This window comes from Schistocerca americana, chromosome 2, assembly GCF_021461395.2.
Source record: "Schistocerca americana isolate TAMUIC-IGC-003095 chromosome 2, iqSchAmer2.1, whole genome shotgun sequence".
NCBI classification, from domain to species: domain Eukaryota; kingdom Metazoa; phylum Arthropoda; class Insecta; order Orthoptera; family Acrididae; genus Schistocerca; species Schistocerca americana.
In genome coordinates, this window is record NC_060120.1 from 995,215,400 (window position 1) to 995,230,954 (window position 15,555).

The window sequence follows — 15,555 nt, forward strand, 5'->3', positions numbered from 1 at the left end:
TACAGAAAACTTCCTTTCCGGATGAAAATGGGCGACCACGTGATTTCTACAGTCACAGAATCGAAAAGTTACCTCAGCGTTGGCATAGTGTTGTAAACAGTGAAAGACAATATATATTATTAATGACAAAATCTCTGTTACGGGTATCTATTGTGTTTATTAAAATTGTGGAAAGACGCTGCGAACTTATGCACCAACCTAATAATAATCATTGTGATGAATTGGCGACGAGGTAAAGCAGAGGACAACATTGCGTCTGGTTCACGACGTTCACTTTAAAAGCCAAGTCCGCAGCGCCTGGGCTAGTGGCTAGCGTTGCTACCTCTGGATCACGGGGTTCTGGCTTCGATTACCGGCCGGGTCGTAGATTTTCTCCGCTCGGGGACTGGGTGTTTGTGTTATCGGCATCATTTTATCATCATTTGTGAAAGTGGCGAGTCTGGACTGTGTAAGGACTGGGAATTTGTACGGTCGCTGATAACCACGCAGATGAGTACCCCACAAAACCAAATATCATCATCATAATCATATAAACAGCCAAGTGAAAAATTTTATGAAGCGTCTGCAGAATAGTTTTACATTGTTGCATGACAGCCAGAGTGAAAAACGATCTCTTGTATAGTTCATTTTAAAGCTTAGGTATTCATACTTATGTTGAAATAAGCAAGGTTTGCGACAAAAATTATATCTAAACGAACGTGCATTGTTTATAATTGTAATAATTTGCCTTTTTCACGATCATTATTGAAAACTGCGTATGTGCCTGTCAGAGATTGGTATTCATGGAATGTGTTTGTGTACTATGATTTTCAAGCTTTAATGATGAATACCACCCCAAATTTCGCCTGCCTACCATTGACGACGAAGAATTGTGGATGTACTGACTTCACTGTCATAACTTTAATTTGCACATGAACGTATCTGTAAGGGAATGTTCATTTCATAACGATTCCTTATTAAATCTAGATTGTGCCGTTGTGATTATCACTATTATGTTATTCCTTTACGAAAAAACATGCTTCGCTGCTGCGGTGCAAGTGTTTGTTGGTAGATGAGAAAAAAATGGTGACTCTCGAAACCGCTACGGACCGACTTATAATCTGCAGTCGAATGTGGTTGCGCTAACGTAGCGGTCTCATACAGTATTCAGCTGTCGCCTACGTTATTGAGCCTCGATTCCTTTTCAAAATGCATCGCGTGCTAAATATGGACAAAATCATTGACCTGATATCTGCACGATTTCGTGGTCAAGGTATTCTGTCTCCAGTTCCTACTGAATGCTGCTGGCAAAGCTTTTCTATTTTGTGACAGCAAAGGCTAGCTGCATAGCATGTAGATATTCTCTTTCGTCTTTATGGAGCCTGTGAATTCCGTCACTGTAAGTTAAGATTAATAAGTATGTTTTGCTATGCAAGCCACTGTTATATTATTTCGGTACTCGCTTTCATTATCAAGTGTCATGAAACTGAATTACGTCAATATGTTAGCTGTTTCTGTAATTGGCTTCCCACTTTTGCTCGTGGAATATCCTGCTCTAGACAAAACTGTCTAGAAACAGAAAATGAGATTTACTATACTTATTTCCGTTCTCTAGCGAAAAGGAAAAGAAAATGTTAGCATGCAGAATTGCCACACTGCAAAGGCATTCTGTAGTCGCTGTTTATGTAAGCATCACAAGGCAGACACAACGGTGTCCTTTGGTTGTCATTTGATACATGCTTGAAATGTAACCCAAATATAAGGGACAATCAGATGAAAAAGAGCCAGTCTGAAGTAAGTATGTAAACTGTTTATTATTTCAAAAGTAATCGCCAGAACTTTTAACACATGAGTCCCACTGTGAGACAAGAGGGTTGGAGGTCGCAAAAGCAGTCAGGCGCAGACGCCACACTGCAACACACCGCTGTCGGGTTGATTGTCAGCTCAGCCCCTTCGACTACACGACGTTCCGGCTCCGCCATTACAACGCCAGTTACCGAGCGCCTTTGCGTACACTGGACCAAAGTACAGAGGGCGTGTATAACGGCAAGAGAGGTCGATCCAGCCACACCCTTTTGCTGCACTAGCCAATGTCACGTGCAGCCAGTTAGGGGGACGTGTACCTCGTCGTGCTGGTATTTAGGACTGCGCGCGCGCCGTTCAAAGTTGTTGCCACGCAACCAGCCATGAGAAGAAGTGAGCCCCGGATTCAGAGCCGTCTCGATCCCACACCACCTTTGCCGCCGAGGGACTTCTACAACGTGCTCGCGGGCTTATTGGCATTCTCGTCAGATTAATTTGGCAAGACTGTAGAAACTGTGAACTCCTACGGATAGGAACTTAGGAGTTGGTCTGTTCCAATGTGATCCGCTCGAGGGAAGCGAGGACTTAACATTTGGTAGTCAAAGTAGTGGAGAACGAACTCTGGCTGTAGAAGCTTTCAATGTGCTGTTTCCTCCGCCATGACTTGCATTCCAAGTATTTGCGTTTCGTTGTGAACTTATTTTCCTGCTAGGAAACGAAGACTATTTGTGTTGAACTCATTGTATTCTTAAATATAGAGGACCAATTACATGCACGAATATTTCTTTCGGAAGTGTTCCAAATCCAGAATACTTCAACGGTGGATGCATTCATTGAAAAATATTTGCGATTACCTGCGTAACGATGGTTATACCCAGGCGGACAGCTCTTTTTCCGAAGCAAATCGACACCACGAAAGTCTCTCTTCGCGGCGTCAAAAATACTGAAATTGCGTCGAGGGAAATCTGGACTGCATGGTGGATGTGTAAGAGTTTTCCGGCGAAACGTCTTCAGCATGGTCAAAACATCTTCGTCAACATGTCGGCAGGCATTATCCTACAACAGAATAACGCTGGCCGAAAGCTTTCCTGGTCGTTTGGACTTGATGGCGCACATCAAATTTTGCAGAGTGTCTACGTAAGCTAACTTGCAGTAGCCTCACGTTACTTTTAGCTGTGGCGGATAATGATGAATAGAGTAATGATTTGTAACAGAAGTTGCTGGAAAAACTAGGCTGTTCGGAAACTGCTTACTATTTCTAAGAGAAAGCAAAGATTTTTTGCTCCTACGAGTTTTTCTCGTTGTAATACAATGAACACATGGTTCACACAAGAGCGACCACACCACATGAAATACATATTAGTGTCTGGAAATGAGTCTGCAGAAAACACAGAAATTAAATAAGTATCCTTCAAAATACAGCTTGCATTTGCGTTGCAGGAAGATTTCTACTGTGACGGAGTTCTCACGACAGTGATACCAATGAGGGTTTTTAAGCATCGCATGAGTATCATCACACACGTGTCTTCATCCTCCAGGGATATCAGTAGAGGTGTATCAGTATGCGGTAAGCAGTATCCAATAAGAAAGCTCGCAAAGAAACTACTGTATTAACTACTATCACTGAAAATACGTGAAAGAGGGTATGCGAGAAAAAATGCAGAAGCAAAAACGAACTCTTGGTGAAATTATAGAGTAGTAAGGATTATCTCAGCACCAGTAGGCATTCATCCAGTATTTTGAGTAAGAAACTGAAAAGGAAGAGTAGGCTATAAGTGGAGAGCAAAGGGGTTTTGGGCAACGAGGATCATGTCTTGATGAAACTTAGTGTCTCGGTTTATTGGAGAAATGCGGAAATAAAAATAAAATCATATACATGACCTTTACGGACGTGCAGAAAGTGTATGACAATATCCCTAAACTAAAATTATGGAAAGCAATGAGAAGGGTTAATGTGAGAGAAAAATTGATTAACTAGAGCAAAAAGTTACACATAACACAAAGGTAATGGTTAAAATGAGAAACAATGTTGTGCGAAATATTTTCGCTGACAAGAGTCTGAAGCAAACATTTACTTGGAACAGGAGCTCAGTGGTCGGTACAGGAAATGCTTAGGCAAGGGAACAAGGATTGGTGACGGTACTCTTCACTGTCATCAGTCCTTAGCCAAGTTTGAAGCGGCAAGCCACGATTTCCTCTGCTGCACTAACCTCTTGATCTCATAGTTGCACGTGCACCTTACTTCCTCAATTATGTATTCAAATCACTTCCTTCCACTATATTTTTTCCCCTCTACAGCACCCGCTAGTACCATGCTGGCTATTTGATGATGTCTTAGTAGATGTTCTTCCACCCAGTCCCTTCTTATTATTACTGTTTTCCATACGTTCTTTTCATCTCTCTTTTATTTGTGAATAACCAGCTAATACTCTGTAAAGGTAAATAGAATATGGAATACGCGCTGAGAAGTATTAAATAAGAGTATAGCAAATGGGGTTTGGGAATTTATCGGAATGTATATCTGTGGGACAAGATTTAGTAAAAATTGGAACGGAGGAAGGAGAAATAAAATCCTATAACTCCGGTACATGTAACAAGGATGTTAGCTCCAGATTATCATCGGGGAGGAGAGCTGCTAAAATTTGTATACACAAAGTAATGACAGTAGGACACTTTAAAAAATAATTTTTCTCAGTGTGGTGGAGAACATATATTTGGAGTTGAGACGTAGTCCCAAAGAAAGAAAGCTAAGGAGAAAATTAGAACCGTGTGTGTGTACTATGTGACATGATCTCTCCATTTAACGAAGCAGGACTGGTTACGAAATGAGGAGTTATGGGGACAAATAGAGGCAAGGTGCTCCGTGACACAAACTTTGGAGAATAGAGTGATTCAGTGGTACGGCCACGTGCAGAGAGTGCCTAACCATAGATGACCAAGGAAGATTTTAAATTAACAACCTCCCGGAAGAAAAAGACGAAGGCCAGCGCTAAGTTGGTAAAACAGAAGAAAAAACTCTGATATCGGAACGAAGGTGATCTGTGAAAGTCGAAAATGGAAGTCGAAAATGGCTAACTTATGAGGGGAGACGCCGAAAAAGAAGAGAAGCGAAACTATCAAAAGCGCGAGGCCGTGCCTAGTAAATACATTGCCCGCCTTACTTACAATGAATATTGTAATCTTATCATTGTAAACTGCGAACGCGATGCTCAAGCTAATCGCCCCCTCCGCTGTCCAACGAACAGTGTAAAGATTGACTCTGGCCACACAGGTTATGCGTCCCTCCAGAGGGGATCCACAGAAACTACATACTGCCCGCGAGAGAAATGACTGACGCCGGACACAGAGATTCACACCTTTGGTACAGGTTGTCTGCTATAGAAAAATATGAACAAAGCGGATTTTACTAAACGAGTCATGGAAGTCGATCCGTTTCCCTGTGTGAAAGTTCACTAAGGAAGGCGGCAGTCAATCCACCTTTCGTAAGTTATTGTACTCATACGGAGTGTGTTTCCTCTGAGTTATCTAATGTTTTTACCGTGTCAGGGAAAAAGATGACTTAGGGAACAGAAATGAGTTCCATTTTCATTATGTTTGAGATTCAGCATTCCATGTACGTACCTTTAATCACTTTTCCTAAAAGTAGATGATTGATAGATCGTATGAATCGGAGTGTAATTATGAACGCACGCATGTTGATGAATTCCGGTAGACTTTCCCCGTTCAGGCTAGTAACAGAGCCTGGGAACAGCCATTGAATTTGTATTTAGAAGTTGGCTTGAGACACCTTTCCAGCGCGGAATTTATCACCCCGTGATCGCTTAACATGTTGGAATTCGATCTGCACCCACAAACCCACTCGAAAGGCACGTACTGCTTCAAATCGTAGACGCTGAAGCGATAGAAAATTTTGAGCAAACGAATAATGCGTGGGTTCTTCAGATTGGAGGAGACGCCTGGTACGGCTGTAGATTTCGTCTTATTGGTCATTTCACCCTCTGCAAGATTTTCCGCCTCTTTGGATGGCGATGAGGCAGCGTGGATTTTGTACGGAGTTGGACAGTCGGTGAGTAATCGCATGCTGCTGTCTGGTGAGTGTGCTTTTTCCGCTACTGTATACGTGGGCAATTGCATTGTGATTCTGGGTGGGACTTAATCTGCGTTCTCGTCCTACGAGCTTTCTACAGCTTTCAAAGTCGTTTGTCAGAAGCCTTATGGAGCTCTTGCGAATGCTAATTTTTTATTGTTTAACTAGATGCGAATGGTTCTTTATCCGTTAAGGATTCACCTCATGTGATGATGAATAAATTCATGCTTCTTTTCACTGCAGGTGACAAGCGAGCTCTGTCGATTAAGGCTTTGCTAAAAAAAAATATTGAACTTTTCCTTCGGTTATTCTGTGAACGTTTGAATCCTTGTGTGGCCATGATACGTTCCTTTGTCAACCTGATCTAGCAGGACAATTACAATTAATAACTAATTTGTGAACAAATGCCTGATTAATGATTAATTTGTGAACAAATACACTCCTGGAAATTGAAATAAGAACACCGTGAATTCATTGTCCCAGGAAGGGGAAACTTTATTGACACATTCCTGGGGTCAGATACATCACATGATCACACTGACAGAACCACAGGCACATAGACACAGGCAATAGAGCATGCACAATGTCGGCACTAGTACAGTGTATATCCACCTTTCGCAGCAATGCAGGCTGCTATTCTCCCACGGAGACGATCGTAGAGATGCTGGATGTAGTCCTGTGGAACGGCTTGCCATGCCATTTCCACCTGACGCCTCAGTTGGACCAGTGTTCGTGCTGGACGTGCAGACCGCGTGAGACGACGCTTCATCCAGTCCCAAACATGCTCAATGGGGGACAGATCCGGAGATCTTGCTGGCCAGGGTAGTTGACTTACACCTTCTAGAGCACGTTGGGTGGCACGGGATACATGCGGACGTGCATTGTCCTGTTGGAACAGCAAGTTCCCTTGCCGGTCTAGGAATGGTAGAACGATGGGTTCGATGACGGTTTGGATGTACCGTGCACTATTCAGTGTCCCCTCGACGATCACCAGTGGTGTACGGCCAGTGTAGGAGATCGCTCCCCACACCATGATGCCGGGTGTTGGCCCTGTGTGCCTCGGTCGTATGCAGTCCTGATTGTGGCGCTCACCTGCACGGCGCCAAACACGCATACGACCATCATTGGCACCAAGGCAGAAGCGACTCTCATCGCTGAAGACGACACGTCTCCATTCGTCCCCCCATTCATGCCTGTCGCGACACCACTGGAGGCGGGCTGCACGATGTTGGGGCGTGAGCGGAATACGGCCTAACAGTGTACGGGACCGTAGCCCAGCTTCATGGAGACGGTTGCGAATGGTTCCTCGCCGATACCCCAGGAGCAACAGTGTCCCTAATTTGCTGGGAAATGGCGGTGCGGTCCCCTACGGCACTGCGTAGGATCCTACGGTCTTGGCGTGCATCCGTGCGTCGCTGCGGTCCGGTCCCAGGTCGACGGGCACGTGCACCTTCCGCCGACCACTGGCTACAACATCGATGTACTGTGGAGACCTCACGCCCCACGTGTTGAGCAATTCGGCGGTACGTCCACCCGGCCTCCCGCATGCCCACTATACGCCCTCGCTCAAAGTCCGTCAACTGCACATACGGTTCACGTCCTCGCTGTCGCGGCATGCTACCAGTGTTAAAGACTGCGATGGAGCTCCGTATGCCACGGCAAACTGGCTGACACTGACGGCGGCGGTGCACAAATGCTGCGCAGCTAGCGCCATTCGACGGCCAACACCGCGGTTCCTGGTGTGTCCGCTGTGCCGTGCGTGTGATCATTGCTTGTACAGCCCTCTCGCAGTGTCCGGAGCAAGTATGGTGGGTCTGACACACCGGTGTCAATGTGTTCTTTTTTCCATTTCCAGGAGTGTACTTGTTTCGAATCAACTGAGCACACCGTCGTATCTTCTGTGACCATTAACACCACGTCCCCTGTAAGAGAAAGATACTAGTTAAATCCTTGGTCGGTCTACGCGTGTTAGATTTCCATAGCAGCGTGATCTGTGGCGGAATATAGTGCTAAATTCAATTAATTTATATGTTACTTCAGAAGACATGATATTCAGAGGAAATTAGAGACAGACAAGCTCATACAATGACGAAAAAATTGTAACAACACAAAATAATTAATGTAGCGTAACGAATTTATGGAATACTTTCGCCTACGTAGCATTCATAACTGATCAACATGGCAAGATCACAGGTTAATGAAAGCGCGAGATAAGCCATTGTCAGTGTGAAATACTGATGCATTAATAACCACTGTAACTACCAGAATGTTGGGTGCAGGCATGTAAACGTTCTTGCATAGTGTTGTGCAGACGCCGAATGTCAGGTGGTGGCATGGAGTTTCATGTCTGTTGCTCGTGGTCAGTCAGCAAATAGACGGTTAGTCCGCCAAGGCAACAACATGTCGACACTTTGTAGAGCATGCTGGGTTACAACAGTGACATGTGGGCGACCGTTATCCTGTCGGAAGACACTGCCCGGAATGCTGTTTCTGAACTGCAGAAAATATAAGGTCGAGTGATCGAACAAATTTGTAGTCACGGTGCGTACGATCACCACGAGAGTGGTCCTCTTATCATACAAAATTTCACCCAAGACCGTAACTCCAGGTGCAGGTCCAGTACGTCTAAAACACAGACAGGCTGATTGCAGGCCACCAAATGACATTCAGATGAAAACACGGGCATCTGGCACCGAGGCAAAACCAGCTTTCATCATAAAACACCACATATCTCCTCACTACACTACAATGGCGTCTCGCCTAAGTCGCGAATGGCGGTGATTTGAGGGTTACTGGAATGCGCGCTACAGAGCGTCTCGCTCGGAGGTCTCCTTGAAGTAACTAATTTGTAAAAGTTCTTTGAGTGACTGTGGTGTAAAGTACTACTCACATTGCTGCTGTAGATGCTCCAGGATATACCAGAGCCAGTGCTACGTGGCTTTCTGGAGCCCGAACTTCTTCTGACCGTACATCCCATGATCACCACTGCCAGATGTCATTTACAGTGGTTAGATCCCGCCACGTTATTCTTCAATATCGCGTAAGGAACGTCCAGACTCTCGTACCCCTGTTACGCAGCATCGTTCAAACTGGCTGAAGTGTTTATTTATTGACTAACATCAACTCACTATGTCCAGTCTCAAAACTAACGGTCAGGGCCGTTACATGACGTATTTAAAGCAAACCTGAGTGCAATCTCATAGTAGCGCTACTTGCGCCACTCTTACGTGACTGGCGTGCAATTTGGATAGACATTATTTCCAAGGTATAGAAACACGCCTACCAACTTTCGTCTGTCGTACAACTCGTCCGTGGTGCTGCGACTTTCTTTCTGTCAATGTATTTGCAGAATAGGTAGTTCGTGACCTAGTAAAAGCCGATGTTGTATTTCAGAATAAAGAATGAGTTACTAGTGTTCCAATTTTTTACGAACAGTGGTCGGTTTTTAACCTAAAGCTGTTAATCTTCCAGAGTTCTTGAGAAATCAGATTAATCTTCTTGCACAACCTGTATAAGTAAATTCGAAGTGTTAGCATGCCGATCAAAACGAGTCCATTTCCTCCTTCTGTCGCATCGCTTTTCTTTGCTGCCGACAATGGGCGTTTGCACTTCTTTAGAGTCGGTCGAGATCTGTCGACAGAGAGTGTCGGCCAGCGGAGACACGTATTGTGTCTCCGATACGACGGCGTCCATTGGTGGCGCAGACAGCGGCTGACAGAGAGGGAGGGTTGCCGCGGGACTGCGGGGCGGTCAGTCCAGATGTCAATTTGCCGGCACTCCACCGGCGCCGCGCGACAGATATGAAGCGTCCCCTGCCGCAGACGCCACTGCTTCGCCGTCTACATGCGCCCGCAGACGGACAAAAAACATTGTTGTGTACGACTCCATACATAGCGGTGAGGAGAGGTTGACTACAGAGTTAGATGCAACTGTCGTCGTAGAAAAGCTGGACATAAGCGGAAACGATTCGCGAAAGCATTAACACAACAAGCGGAAGATTTGGAAATTTGTGGTAAAGTCGTATGGGACGAAACTGCTTAAGTCATTCGACCCTAAGCCTACCTACTACTTAACTAACTTAAACTAATTTACGCTATTAACAACAGACACACCCATGCCGAGGGAGGACTCGAACCTCCGACGGGGGAGCAGCACGGACCGTGACAAGGCGCCTAAGATCGCGCAGCTAGCCCGCGCTGCGTGGAAGATTTACTTAATTTGTATTTCTCCAAGCGTATGAAGACTCGTTATAAATAATGAAGCAAGAAAACCCCATGTTGCAGTATATATATATATATATATATATATATATATATATATATATATATATATATATATATATATACTGCAACTGTGTGTGTGTGTGTGTGTGTGTGTGTGTGTGTGTGTGGGTTGGTGTCCTGCTGATAATGTGATTCTTGTGAGTTACATTGTCTGCAACTAGTGTACAATACTCCCTGGCTGTCATGGTACCTTGCACTTGCTCCACTGGGCCCATAGATGTCCACATGAATGTTCCCCAGGGCATAATGGAACCTCCGCCAGCTAGTCTCCATTCTACAGTACAGGTATCAAGGAGCTGTTCTCCTGGAAAACGACGGGTCTGCACCTTCTCATTGGCATGGCATGCTCTTTACGAGAATCCTTTCTGAAATGAATACAAGTTATGATCAGCTAAATTTTGAAACAGAACTGCCCCATTGTTGCACAATTTTGTATTGTCACTTGCACTTGAAACCTTTGCAAGTTGATTCGTTCACCAAGACTAATCGAGTAGTAGGCCCATCAATGAATTAATCTAGACAAGAAAATCAAAGTAAATCAAAGTACTGTGTATAGGCCAGATATCTCGGTTACCAAATTTAATACAAACCAATCATAGAGACTCTCTGAACCAATCACGAACGATGCTGTCGTAATGAAGAGGCTCGAAGCGCGAGTGGGCTGAGTGGCTGCTGCCAGCCATCCTATATTGCGGGTGCAGATGGGATTCGTGGTACAGAGCCGTTGGAGGCGTGGCTCAGTGGGTGCTAACTGTTGGGTCTTCTGGATCCCACACGACAGCTGTCAGGGTCTGACAGAACTTGCAGATCCGATGCCAACTTCGGGACCCCCATGGAGTGGTATCGATACGTGATACCACAGAGTGCCACTTCCACACATGATCCCGACGCTGGAGTCACCACACCCTTCTAGGATATGCTAATCTCTGTCGTGTGCCAACCAGAGCTATAATTCGTGTCCGAGGAGGCAAGATACATGTCACATCAAATAACATAATTTTCAAAGGTCCTTAAGTGATCTGAGATGATGATGATGATGTTTGGTTTTATGGGGCGCTCAACTGCGTGGTTATCAGCGCCCGAACAATTATCCAATCTTTGCTCAGTCCAATTTCGCCACTTTCCTGGATGATTATGAAATGATGAGGACAACACAAACACCCAGTCATCTCGAGGCAGGTGAAAATCCCTGACCCCGCAGGGAATCGAACCCGGGACCCCGTGCTCGGGAAGCGAGAACGCTACCGCGAGACCACGAGCGGCGGACAAGTGATCTGCATGGGGTACACAAGAATGTGAATACATCGAAAACACAACACATAATCATATGGTGTTGGGGGACATTCAAAACCTGTTTCATTAGTCTCAGAATGTATGTATGTTTTTCAGAGGAATCTTATGCCTTTCTTCCCGCTAAATAATGGCAAGTTTATGTAACAAAGATGGAGGTCGTTAGCGATCACGCACCCATCTCTTCCATGTCGATCACAGAGGCACAGTAACATTGAGATATGGCGACTGTGTTGGCCAGGAGACATGATGCAATTCATCAACGTGCTCCCAAAACCAGTCCTCGACGATGCGAGTTTTGTGAAGAGGGTCCCTAACGTTTTGGAACGCATCACCAATGGGGAATAAACGTAGTAGCATAGGATGTACGTCATCAGCCAAACTGGTCACACAATCACGGTGGTACGACCGTGCAGAGTAAAAAAAACCATGGAGCTTGTGGAACAGCACGATATAGCATCGATAAGCTGCTCACAGTTATCTCCGACATAATGCACACCCACAGCCCCATAAAACACTGTTCTCACCACGATTGCCACTCTCAAGGACATTAGTATAGTCAAATATAAGGGACTATCACAAAGTTTCCATTTCATGGATGTGCTGCAGAATATATGCAACGTACGCGACGCCGATGCAGGAATACAAGCACAGATATGTAATCAGGAGATTAATGCGTCATTAGTGTAAATGCGGTTAATGCGGAAACCTGAAACAGGCGACGTCATTAAAAATGCATCCAGAGTGGTATTACAATTTACTTGGGTGCGGAAGGACAAACACCGGTGAACATCTATCGGAGAAGAATGTCCAGGGGAAGCATCTATGTCGAAAACCAACGTTGTGGAATGGTACGCTAAGTTTCGTAGTGGTTGTGCTTCGACACAAAGCGCCAGTCGATATGAAAGGCCAGCTCACTCGCCGGCCGAGGTGGCCGAGCGGTTCTAGGCGCTACAGTCTGGACCGCGCGACCGCTACGGTCGCAGGTTTGAATCCTGCCTCGGTCATGGATGTGTGTGATGTCCTTAGGTTAGTTAGGTTTAAGTGGTTCTATGTTCTAGGGGACTGATGACCTCAGCAGTTGTCCCATAGTGCTCAGAGCCATTTGAACCATTTATTTGCCAGCTCACTCAAGTGGGAGACACTCGAGCATCCATCGTATACCCTTGATTTCTCCCCATGTGGTTATCATGCCTTCTTTCCCTTAAAAAGAGACTCTCATATGTCGACGTTTCCTGTCGGACGAAGATGTGCAGGAGGCAGTTGCGGACTTCTTCATGCAGCAGCACACGCTGCTTTACCAAATGGGCGTCTAAATGAGTGTATTAGTGGGATGATTGCTTCAATGCTGATGGCGACTTTTGTCTTATTAGACTACTGATTCTGGACTGCACGGTGTCCGAAAGGAAACTTTTTTATCCCCCCTTTGCGGCTAAGCCAGTATCTGCATTTACGTTCAAGAAAACACTCTCGTGGTATTTCCCTTTCCTATGTCCAACATCTGTATTCTGAAATTCTCATGGATACATATGAGTAAATCGTTTCTTTTATTAGTGGTACCTATGTAGCTATTCTAAATGATCTTGCTCCACTGATCGTAAACCTATTTTCATCAATTGTTTTTTTCCTTTGTACACTTGACAGTACGAAGATCGGCCCAGGCTCAAATCTGAATGTTACGCCGGAGCCAGTCACATTACTGGGTCTACAAATCTTCCCGTGAACGCAAAGAACACTTTTAACGGTGAGTGTAGTAGAAGGGGCCTGAGTCGTGCTTGGGTAGCTCAGTCGGTAGAGCACTTGCCCGCGAAAGGCAAAGGTCCCGAGTTCGAGTCTCGGTCCGGCACACAGTTTAATCTACCAGGAAGTATCATATCAGCGCACACTCCGCTGTAGAGTGAAAATTTCATTCTAGAAACAACCCCCAGGCTGTGGTTAAGCCATGTCTCCGCAATATCCTTTCTTCCAGGAGTGCTAGTTCTGCGAGGTTCGCAGGAGAGCTTCTGTGAAGCTTGGAAGGTAGGAGACGAGGCAATGGCGGAATTAAAGCTGTGAGGACGGGGCGTGAGTCGTACTTGGGTAGCTCAGTTGGTAGAGCCATTTTTCACAAAGGATGGGGCCCCTCCACGCCCGCACCAACGTGGTGACCAACACAAAAGTTCTACTGTCACCTCCGTATGCATGTTAGTTTTGAATCAGGCGTCACAGGATGCAGGCTGTGATGTTATCCATGCGTCTGGGTAAGACTACTCATTAACATGGTCCATCAGGAGATAGAAGTGGTCGAAAACGATCGAAGGGTAGCGGTTGTAAGAGCAGAGGAAAAAAGTGCCAAGGCCAGCGCCAAGAGAAAAAAACCTCTGCGACAGTAGGACGGGTAGTAAGGGCAGTAGCGGCTTGCTATCTGCTACAGTGCATGCAAGGTGTGGTTGTGTTAGTTCGAGGTATCGTGCATCGTTACCTTTATCGTTGTTGGAGCTTGTTGCGGCGCTTGCTGCAGTTGCTGCGTCCCTGCAACAGTTCAAGGTCGTTGTGGATTAGTGGGCGATCGGTCATAGATCGGCTCACGGACTGTGTAGGGGGGTGTGTGTGGCTGGTTTGCGTGCTGTGTACAGTACGGTTTCCCTGCGGTTGCCTGTTTTTCGGCTAGTCGCACATCTGGGTTTCCAGTAATAACTGTGTTGCAGGGGCTCGCCAGTACTGTCGTGTTAGCGTTCTATAGACCATAGATGTTCAGTTCCTAGCCAGTAATGTCTTTGGTCTGTTATGCTTCCATCTATGGTTGTGGTCGTAGTTACCCAGAGAAAGGATAAACGGGTTGCGCGAGTGTCTCGTGTTATTGTACAGTCGTGTGGAGAGTTTTTGGAATACCTGCAAGATAGTATCTAGCCGGTATTCCCGGTGAAGGTCCGCGATGCGTGTGTAGCGCGGAGCGTTGCCTATGATTTTGAGTACTTTGTTCTGTATGAGCTGCAGACGGCGCAGGCGAGTTGGCGCAGCGTATCCCCAGACAGGGGCTGCGTACGTCATCAGGGGTCTAATAAGTGTCATGTACATGGACCTAGACACCCTCCTGTTCAGTGTGCTACGCCTGTTAAGCATAGGGTAGAGTTGTTTGAGCCTCGCGTTAGCTTTGTTGGTCACGTGTTGAATGTGGTCCCCCCAGAGTAGTTTCCTGTCCAGCCAGACACCGAGGTATTTGACCTTCTCGCGGAAACGTATTGGGCGTGTGTGTAGTGTTATTGGGTTGCAGTGGTGATGTTTGCGCAGTTGCTTCGGTCTTCTAGTGAACAGAACGGCCTCGCACTTGTCGACGTTTACTCTAACACGCCATTTCACCAGCCAAGGCTCCGCCGTTCTGAGTGCGGTCTGTAGTCGTGAGTTAATGTTAGACGGCTTCCAATCTTGCGCAAGGATGGCAGTGTCATCCGCGTAGATTGCTACCGTCGTGTTATGTGTAGCTGGGAGGTCGTTGATGTAGAGGTTAAACAGTAAGGGCCCTAGGATACTTCCTTGGGGTACTCCTGCCTGTATACCATGTCGTGTCGATTGTTTGCCCTGCACGTCAGTGTTGAAACTCCTGTCCGTGAGATATGAGTGTATGAGACGTACGAGCCCGTCGGGGAACCCTGCGTCACTGAGTTTGCGTATTAGGCCGTTGTGCCATAGACGATCGAAAGCCTTTTCGATGTCCAGGAACACCGCCCCAGTTGCCTTGCTTGTGTTGTATCCGTGTGTTATGTATTCAACGACGCGGAGGAGTTGTTGTGTTGTTGAGTGGTGATTCCTGAAACCGAATTGCTCCGGTCTCAGGGTGTCGTTTGTGATGCAGTGCCTGGTGAGTCGTTTTAATATTACCTTCTCAACGATCTTGCTGAGCGCGCTCAGCAGACTGATGGGTCGGTAATTTTGTGGGAGGGAGTGGTCTTTCCCCGGCTTCCTGAACATCAGGACCTTGGCCGTCTTCCAAAAGGCGGGGAAGTGTTGGTGTTTGAGTATGGCATTCGTAATGTGTGCTAGGTAGTCTACAGCTTTGTCCGTGAACTCCTGGAGGACACGGTTTTGAATGCCATCGTGACCAGGGGCCTTCCTAGCGGTGGTATGCATGATGGC